This window comes from Pseudopodoces humilis, chromosome 1, assembly GCF_049639895.1.
Source record: "Pseudopodoces humilis isolate 2021_Gansu_Grassland_sample_001 chromosome 1, ASM4963989v1, whole genome shotgun sequence".
NCBI lineage: Eukaryota > Metazoa > Chordata > Aves > Passeriformes > Paridae > Pseudopodoces > Pseudopodoces humilis.
This window is the reverse complement of record NC_142200.1, coordinates 50,418,163-50,427,038: the sequence shown is the minus strand read 5'-3', so window position 1 is coordinate 50,427,038 and position 8,876 is coordinate 50,418,163.

Below are 8,876 nucleotides of genomic sequence, written 5' to 3'. Positions count from 1 at the left end.
AACCCAGACCTCCACCCACAGTTTCAGCGGGAGAAAGAAATCATCTTCCAGATGGGTTTTGCCATTGACTAATCCTGCAACAGCAAGAATTTTTATTAGCATTAAGAGACCTAGGAACTAAAAGGATCTCTTAAAATGCAGCCCCAACACTGTCTGGAACAGAATTTTGGGTGTGTAATATGCACTCACAACAGACTTTGGCTGTACTATGTTTTGTACACAGCTGTGAGCACTCATGTAGTTATTCCCCCAGAAATATCCATCTTGGTTATGGAAATATTAGGAAATATGCTTCTGGAAATCCCTAGAAAATAACTACTAGTTATTATGAGAGATCACTCTCATCTGACTAGAAGAACTGTGGAATCTAGGCAATATTATGTGGAAATTAGAAAAAAAAAAAGGGTATGAAGGCAAAGAAATACCCGGATATACCTTTGTTACACTGCATTACCATAAAATATAAACAAAAATGGGAGAAAATGCTCTCATGATTCCAATTCAGAATTTGAGGGATTTCTAAATTACAGCTCTGCCAGAGGTGAGGGGTCAAGGACACTGCCCTTCTCAATGCTAGCAATGTTTTTAGACTACCTGACATATGCTTAGGTGCTTGTGTATCCACAGGGGAGGAAGAAAAGGGTATAATGCAATGGGCATTAAGTAGGTTCATCCAATTGTTGTGGTTTACCCCCAGCTGATAACTAAGCACCACACAGCTCCTCAGTCACTGCCCCAGCCCGCCTACCAGTGGGGTGGGAGAGAGAGTAGGAAGACTCAGACTCATGCATTGTGATAAAGACAGTTTAATGGGACAGAAAAGAAAGAAAATAATAATGTTAAAATAATTTGAATACGCAAATCAAGTGTTGCACAGTGTGATAGGTCACCACCAACTGGTACGAGTCAGTTCCTGAGCAGTGGCCCCCAGCCAGCTCCTCCCCCCAGTTCATATACAGAGCATGATGCCATATGGTATGGGATACCTCTTGGGTCAGTTGGGGTCAGCTGTCCGAGCCTTGTCCCTTCCCAGCTTGTGCCTCTCCAGCCTTCTCACTGTCAGGCCACAAGAAGCTGAAAAGTGCTGTAAATTGCTCAGCAACAGTTAGAAACATCAGTGTGTTTTCAGTGTTACACTCATACCAAATCCAAAACAGAACACTGTAGCAGTTAGTGGCAAGAAAATTAATTTTGACCCAGCTGAAACCAGGACAGAAAATATTTACCTATATGCATCTCCCTTTTGGTTCTACTGTCTTGCACATCACTTGGAATGTCATGTCAAATAATGCAATGCTAGAAAAAGAGGTTTTGATGATATAATTTCAACAAAAGCTGAGGGCTGAAGTTTTCTGTTGACCACTAAGGTAGCCTGATGTGTTGTGTATTTCAGGAACAAAGTACATCCAGACCATTTCTAGTTGAAAGATGCTTCCACTCATATGCTAATGATCTTGTTGGCAAGATCTAGACTATGCTTTTTAATATTATCAACATTTGTTTCAGTTTCTCTCTTCCATTTCAGCCTGCTTTCTTTGTTTCTTTGTTTCTTTGTTTCTTTGTTTCTCTTTCTTTCTTTCTTTCTTTCTTTCTCTTTCTTTCTTCCTTTCTTTCTTTCTTCCTTCCTTCCTTTCTTCCGCCACTTCCTTCCTTCCTTCCGCCACTTCCTTCCTTCCTTCCGCCACTTCCTTCCTTCCGCCACTTCCTTCCGCCACTTCCTTCCGCCACTTCCTTCCTTCCTTCCTTCCTTCCTTCCGCCACTTCCTTCCGCCACTTCCTTCCGCCACTTCCTTCCGCCACTTCCTTCCTTCCGCCACTTCCTTCCTTCCGCCACTTCCTTCCTTCCGCCACTTCCTTCCTTCCGCCACTTCCTTCCTTCCGCCACTTCCTTCCTTCCTTCCTTCCTTCCTTCCGCCACTTCCTTCCTTCCTTCCTTCCTTCCTTCCTTCCTTCCTTCCTTCCTTCCTTCCTTCCTTCCTTCCTTCCTTCCTTCCTTCCTTCCTTCCTTCCTTCCGCCACTTCCTTCCTTCCGCCACTTCCTTCCTTCCTTCCGCCACTTCCTTCCGCCACTTCCTTCCTTCCGCCACTTCCTTCCGCCACTTCCTTCCTTCCGCCACTTCCTTCCTTCCGCCACTTCCTTCCTTCCGCCACTTCCTTCCTTCCTTCCTTCCTTCCTTCCTTCCTTCCTTCCTTCCTTCCTTCCTTCCTTCCTTCCTTCCTTCCTTCCTTCCTTCCTTCCTTCCTTCCTTCCTTCCTTCCTTCCTTCCTTCCTTCCTTCCTTCCTTCCTTCCTTCCGCCACTTCCTTCCTTCCGCCACTTCCTTCCTTCCGCCACTTCCTTCCTTCCTTCCGCCACTTCCTTCCGCCACTTCCTTCCGCCACTTCCTTCCGCCACTTCCTTCCTTCCGCCACTTCCTTCCTTCCGCCACTTCCTTCCGCCACTTCCTTCCGCCACTTCCTTCCGCCACTTCCTTCCGCCACTTCCTTCCTTCCGCCACTTCCTTCCTTCCGCCACTTCCTTCCTTCCGCCACTTCCGCCACTTCCTTCCTTCCTTCCTTCCGCCACTTCCTTCCGCCACTTCCTTCCGCCACTTCCTTCCTTCCGCCACTTCCTTCCTTCCGCCACTTCCTTCCTTCCGCCACTTCCTTCCGCCACTTCCTTCCGCCACTTCCTTTCCAATTCTTCTGCTCCCGCTGCAGCAGTGCTCTGGAGGCTCCTGGCAGTCCTGTCCCGTAAGTCCATGCGTGCATGAGATTTTCATGTGACAGCTCCTTAGATCCTGATCCAAGGGTCTGAGCCCTGCTTGCTGAGGCTGCCAGAGGGGTGATGCTGTGCTGCTTGCACAGTGCTCAGCCAGCTCCCTTCTGACTGGCAAGAGGCTGCTTTGATGGCTTATCTGGGCACACCAGGAGCTCAGCTAGCGCTGACAAAGCAGGCACTTCCCCACTAAATCTGACAGCCTGACAATACAGGTTTCTTACTACTAAGGAGGACAATTTCCTCATTAATATTTGCTTGACTAGTCTCATGTCTTCCTTTTCTCTTCCACTTTCACTCTCCCATGTAAATCCAATCTACTTGTGACATACTCCCGTCCATTTTCCATTTTCTCTGTTTTCTCCACAAACAGTCCTGCAATTCTCTTCCCTAAAGTAGCAGTGGCCAGGCACACAGAGTGGTTGAAGCCCTAAGTGGTTACTGAGCCCCTGAGCCCCCACTAACACAGCTTTGTTTGGGGTAAAATGAGACAGAAGGGGACACGATGGGTCATGCACTGAGGAGAGAGGTCAAGGCGCCAGCCATGGCTGAGACACTTTCTAGTGAGGAGCTTTTAAGGGAGATCAAAGATGAGGCTGTCCAGATGTGATATGGTTGCAGTGTGCCAGAGGAGGAAGGACATGGGCCCATTTTTGCTGAAGTTCCTCAGTGAGGGTATTGAAGGAAAGAAGGAAAGCATAAAGCACTGAATGGGCCCAAGCAAGGCAGGACAGATCTGACTCCCAGCCCAGTTACTACCTGGTGTGCAGCATTTGAGACATAAGGTTTGGCTGTCCCATACACCTACCCACATTTGCATTCTACCTCTTATTAATGCTAATTACTCTTTTGTTTTGCTATAAGAGGGAGATGTGGACCTTAAAAGGCACACAGCTTTCAGAAAGGAGCATAACCTCCTTCTCTTCTCATGGCAGAGCTTGGACAAGTTAGATTTTCTCTGAAATCACTGACTAAAGTTTTTTTAAAATCTGAAGCATACAAAACAGCTCCACATTAATTCAATAGGAATTCTGTTTCTAGACGGCAGCTGATTAGAACTGGATGACTGATTCAATTGAAGAACCCTGATGCATCAATTGATCAAACTGATAATTGATGCACTGCAAAATCTACTTTTTGATGTATCCAGAGATGGGCAGGCACCTGAAGGCAAATGTCTAATTTTAGTTTAGACCCCTTCATCAGAAAAAACCTCTTTTTTGTTGTTTTTGTCTTTCAAACACTGATACTTATGATGCCTACTTAGAACTGTGCAGTGCATGGCAAAAGTTGGTCTTATTGCAGAAAAACTGAAGTTCATTTTTTATCACTGGCCAAATTGCATGCTGTGTCCATAAGGGGGAAAAGAGAAGCTGAGCTGTTCAGAATACCTCTCTTCCAACCTACTTTGAGTTTCATTATCAATAACATTTTTTATTTCAGCAGACACCTAAACTTTCCTTATGAGCTTCCAGCACAGCCTGGCACAACTGCTACTATTTAAATCCCTTCTATACATTTTATCCATAATTTTTATCTTATGACCCAGGAAGACATAAGACTCAATTTATTCATTAACCTTAGCTTTCTGAAACTGCAATTTACTGCCCTGTGCACAGTCAGTAGTTGAATGGAAAAGGGGTAGCATGCAAATGTCAGCCAGCACTAGCTACTGCTAAACAGATAATCCTGCATACTCACTAAAACTGCACATGGCACATGAACAGCAGGCAGAAAAGCAGAGCATTGGAAAGGAAAATGCACGAAGTAGCATGTGCAGGGATTAAGGAGATGCAAAAGACCAGACTCACAGGAAACCACTCAGTGGGAATAAACACATCATTATATTAGCTTAGGTTTACGATTACAGCTAATAGCATGCAGTCATTACTTTTGCATTGAAAAGCATTTTCTGAGTGGATGGTTTCTCCACAGAATCAGATCTTTTCTCCCTGCCTTTTGTAATTCAAGATGTTGGCTAGGATTTCATATAGCCTAGTATCTCCTGCCCCAGCCATCATGAAAGAGATCAAGACATTACAAATAAGGACTGGCCTAAGAGAATGAGATCCAACTTGAAATGTGCTTGTCTTTCAACATTGCTACTTTCAATTTTTTTTCCTCCCACTGAAGCATGAGTGTATGCTTACCCAGGCTTGCAGGCAGTGTTTTTCCATTTTTCAGCTTGATCTATGTGTAGATGACCCTGGTCTCTTGCAGCTACATTTCATATCTTGTCATGGCACTTGCAGAAGTATCTCGCCGGTTGCCTGAGTGCATTTATCATGAAACCTCATATCCCTCTCATATTTCACATGTTTTGCTTGGCTTCCCAGCTCCAGTCCTAATTTCTTAATTTCTTCCTTTGCTACTGGGAAATGTTTCAGTAAGTAAAAAATGTCACTTAAAAAGCTTGAATGGTTAATGGTTCTGAACCCATACAAGGCATACTTACATTAGTATTTTCATTCAGATCAGGACCTTTTGCTGCACTTTGGTTCATGTCACAAAACTGTGCTGGAGAACGTGAAGAGGATATCTACTCAAGGAGTCTAAAGCAGAAGCCGTTCTTTAGGAGCACAGGTAGCAAATTCCAACTGCTATTGGCAGCCACTGCCCAAGGCCAGATTACAACAAGCCCAGAGCAATCCCCTCCCTAGCAGGGTCCAACACCAACTCATTTCAGCAGAGCTTCTCATTTTGGATCACATCACTTGTTAAGATTGACATACCATCCATACCATAAGCAAACACAACCTTCTCCTGTTTTAAGCTGGTGGTGCTTTGCAAGAAGGCACCTATAGAGGATCTACAGCTATGTATAGAAAACAGTAAGTTATTTTGCTAATTTTTTTGTTGTAAGTGATGCCTCTTTAATCTGATGTTTATTACAGTAGTTACTTGGTTCTCCCCTTTGGCTGAACTCGTCTCAGCCTGACTGGTAACCTTGGTTTAGCTTGCTTAGTTGTAACATTTTTTTTCCCTAGTGATCAGATAGCTACTCCCCACTCTATGCACTTTTGCATATTTTAGTCACATGATGTAAGAGTTTTTATAGAGACAATGGTGGCAGCTGGTTATTCTACATAGAAAGATGTATTTAGGACTCACACATACAGCAGCTAGTGCAGTTATATAGGAATAATAGCAAGGCCTTCAAAGTGGGAATAGTGGATGTGGTCTAGACAAATACAGGCCTGGGTTGATAAGAGGGGGCTTGGAATCACACTAAGGATTCAAATACTCATAAATGGTAAATTAAAGATACTCACAATTTGGAGCTGGGCAAAACTAGTGTTAGGAGCAAAAGAGAGAAGAAAGCATTATCCAACACATGTAAAATGCACTGTATATTGTAAATGAAGATGAGATGCCCCTGCTGACCAGTGAAAAGAAGAAAGATCCACAGAAGTATCAGCAAACATGAAAACAGCCCCAAATAGAACCTGAAGTGAGGAAGAAGTTGCCAACATCGCATTCTTCTTGGCAAGGAAGAAGAGGATACCCAGTTATCACCGCACCCCTCTCAGTGTGAGGGCACGTGCTCACGTGCATTTCTCTGCAACAGTTTAAACTGATTATTTTTCATACAGCCAGAAGTGTAAATTTAGTTGGATAATAGGGAATGTGAAATTTAGTAACTAACTGCAGTAAAATCTTAGAAACTGTTTATTGCATTTTATTTAAGTCTACTAAAACGTCAGTTACATGAACATTAAACTCTTGACTTCTCAAATAAGGCATGTCCCCATTTTTGCTTATAATAAGACTTTGAGAATAACAAACTGATTTCAATTAAGGTGTATTTTGTTGCCAGTTTAAGTAATTCTTGCCTGGATGCACAGAGTTAAAAAAAATCAAACCAACAAACCTGCAAAAGGTAGGTATTTTGATATAGATTTGTATCCAGCACCAGTGGTGCTGGATGTTAAATGTAACTAAGCTTAAACTTTTAAGTGTGTCAATGTGGAGATTTTCAAAGCTTTTGAAGGGCTTTTAATCTGCACATAAGGTGACAGAAATAGTGTAACTTGTCTGTGCTTTCTTTGGAGTGGTGAGTATACATGTCTTGTACAAAAACCAGCCCTTTTTTATTCCCTCCCACACACGTTCCACTGAGGAGAATTCTCTAAGGGACGTTGGAGTGACTTTGATTTAGGATAGTTGATAGATACTGTAATCAAAGAATATAAGTCATGTAGAAAAATAATATTGGGCATCTAAGAATATCTGTTATATCCAGCATTCATAGACTGCATGAAAATGGATTTAATTTACCTGGATTTATAAAAGCCATTCAACACATCTCTCACTGAAGGCTCTTAGAGATACTAAGATGCCATGGAACAAAAGTCCTCTTCTGGATAAATTGCAGATTAAATGATAAAAAGTTATTGTGTAAACTGCTGCTGAAACCACATTTTTGAACGCAGTTCTGGCCCTCTTGGAAAGAGATGATAAAAGAAAAGATGTACAGAGGAGGGGTGTAAGGATGTTTAAAGGTATGAAATGCCTTCAATAACAGGAACAACTGAAGATAACAGAACTTGCCAAGACTGCAAAGGATATGACTGATGGAAACACTTGATATAGGACCTTAAAATTATGGGAAGTTATTTTACCATAGAAATGGTAGAAAGGAAACTATTGTTCAACTGTTTCTTCCTGTAAAATAATGCTGGGGGATGAAACAAATTAGCAGATAATAAATTCAAAATTAAAAAAGCTCTTTTTTTCCCATAGTCTATTTTTATGATGTAGCACTTACCACCACAGTATATTGAAGATGCCAATAACTCACATGGGTCTAAAAAAATGCAAACAATTGGACAAATCCTTGAGAAAAAAAATCCATTTTGCTATTATGATTCATCAGCTCAGGGACAGCAGAAGTTTACCATCAAGACTTCCTGCCCAGCAGGGGAAAACTTAATTTTCTGTAAATCCTTGTCTATTTTAGGACTGCAGAGGGGAAAAAGCCTTCATTTTATGTCAGTCTATAACACAGGGGATTAAGTTAATGAGGCTTGAGCCCCTTCCATTTATCTGTTCTTAAAAATCAAAACTGCACTGGAGCAGAGAAAGCAATGCCCTTATCCAGAGGTTATCTCTGGCTGCAAATGGATGTTCTGGTCTCCTCTTCCTTCCAGTGGTTATTGGAGCTCTTTGGATTTTGTCCTTCCCCTCCAACATGCCACTAAAACCCCATTAGGAGCAGCTGCAGTATCCTGCAAGGAGGACTACAGTCAGAAGCCTAGAGCATAAAGCAATTTTATAATTTGGCAGTCAACACATTTTGGCTTCCTTCCCTCTACCACCTTCCCTCTTTCCAGGCAAGCTTGGACAATTCCATAAAGCCTGTGTTTACATGGCTACTGTGAATCTGCATCACAATCCCTGAGGAAAAAACCCGACTTCTTTCTTCAGGGCTGGCCAGCTTTTAGGGACCCAAACTGTTATGCCACCTAGGGAAGGTATCTGTGGGATTGTTTGTATTAACACACTGAGATACACATGGTAGATTTTATAATCCCTAAATACAACATAAGGCAGCTTTAGAGAGCATGATAAGCAACTCTGGGTTAGAAGAAAGCATAACAACTTTAATCTAAACAAGCATCTGAATTCCTTCATCACAACAAAAATCATAGCCAATGCCGACCAGGACTCCTCTTTTCTAAGAGCTAAAATCATCTTCAGGAAATAAAAATGAAAACTTTCAACTAAAATAAAACTAAATATTTCAGAAATATCTGTTAGGATCTACAGGAAGCTGGATTCTTTTGTAAGGGCTGGCATATGGCCAGACTGACATAAAAATTTGTTTTGATAATATTGACCCTGTAATCCTCTGTGACACAACAGTATACTCCAGGAATAACTAATTGAAGCAGAACTCTGAAATACCTAGCATTAAAATAAAAAGTTTACCTTTACAATTTGAATGGAAAACATCCTTGACAAGAGACAGTTTACCTCTATTTTGGCCAGAATTGGAAGGAAAAATAGTTTCACTCCAGACCATCTAATCAAGTGCAGAGAACAGATTCCACAGGAAATTCAAAGAATAATAAAAATTACGAGTCCTGAGCAAAAGCAAGGTAATAAATCACACTGAG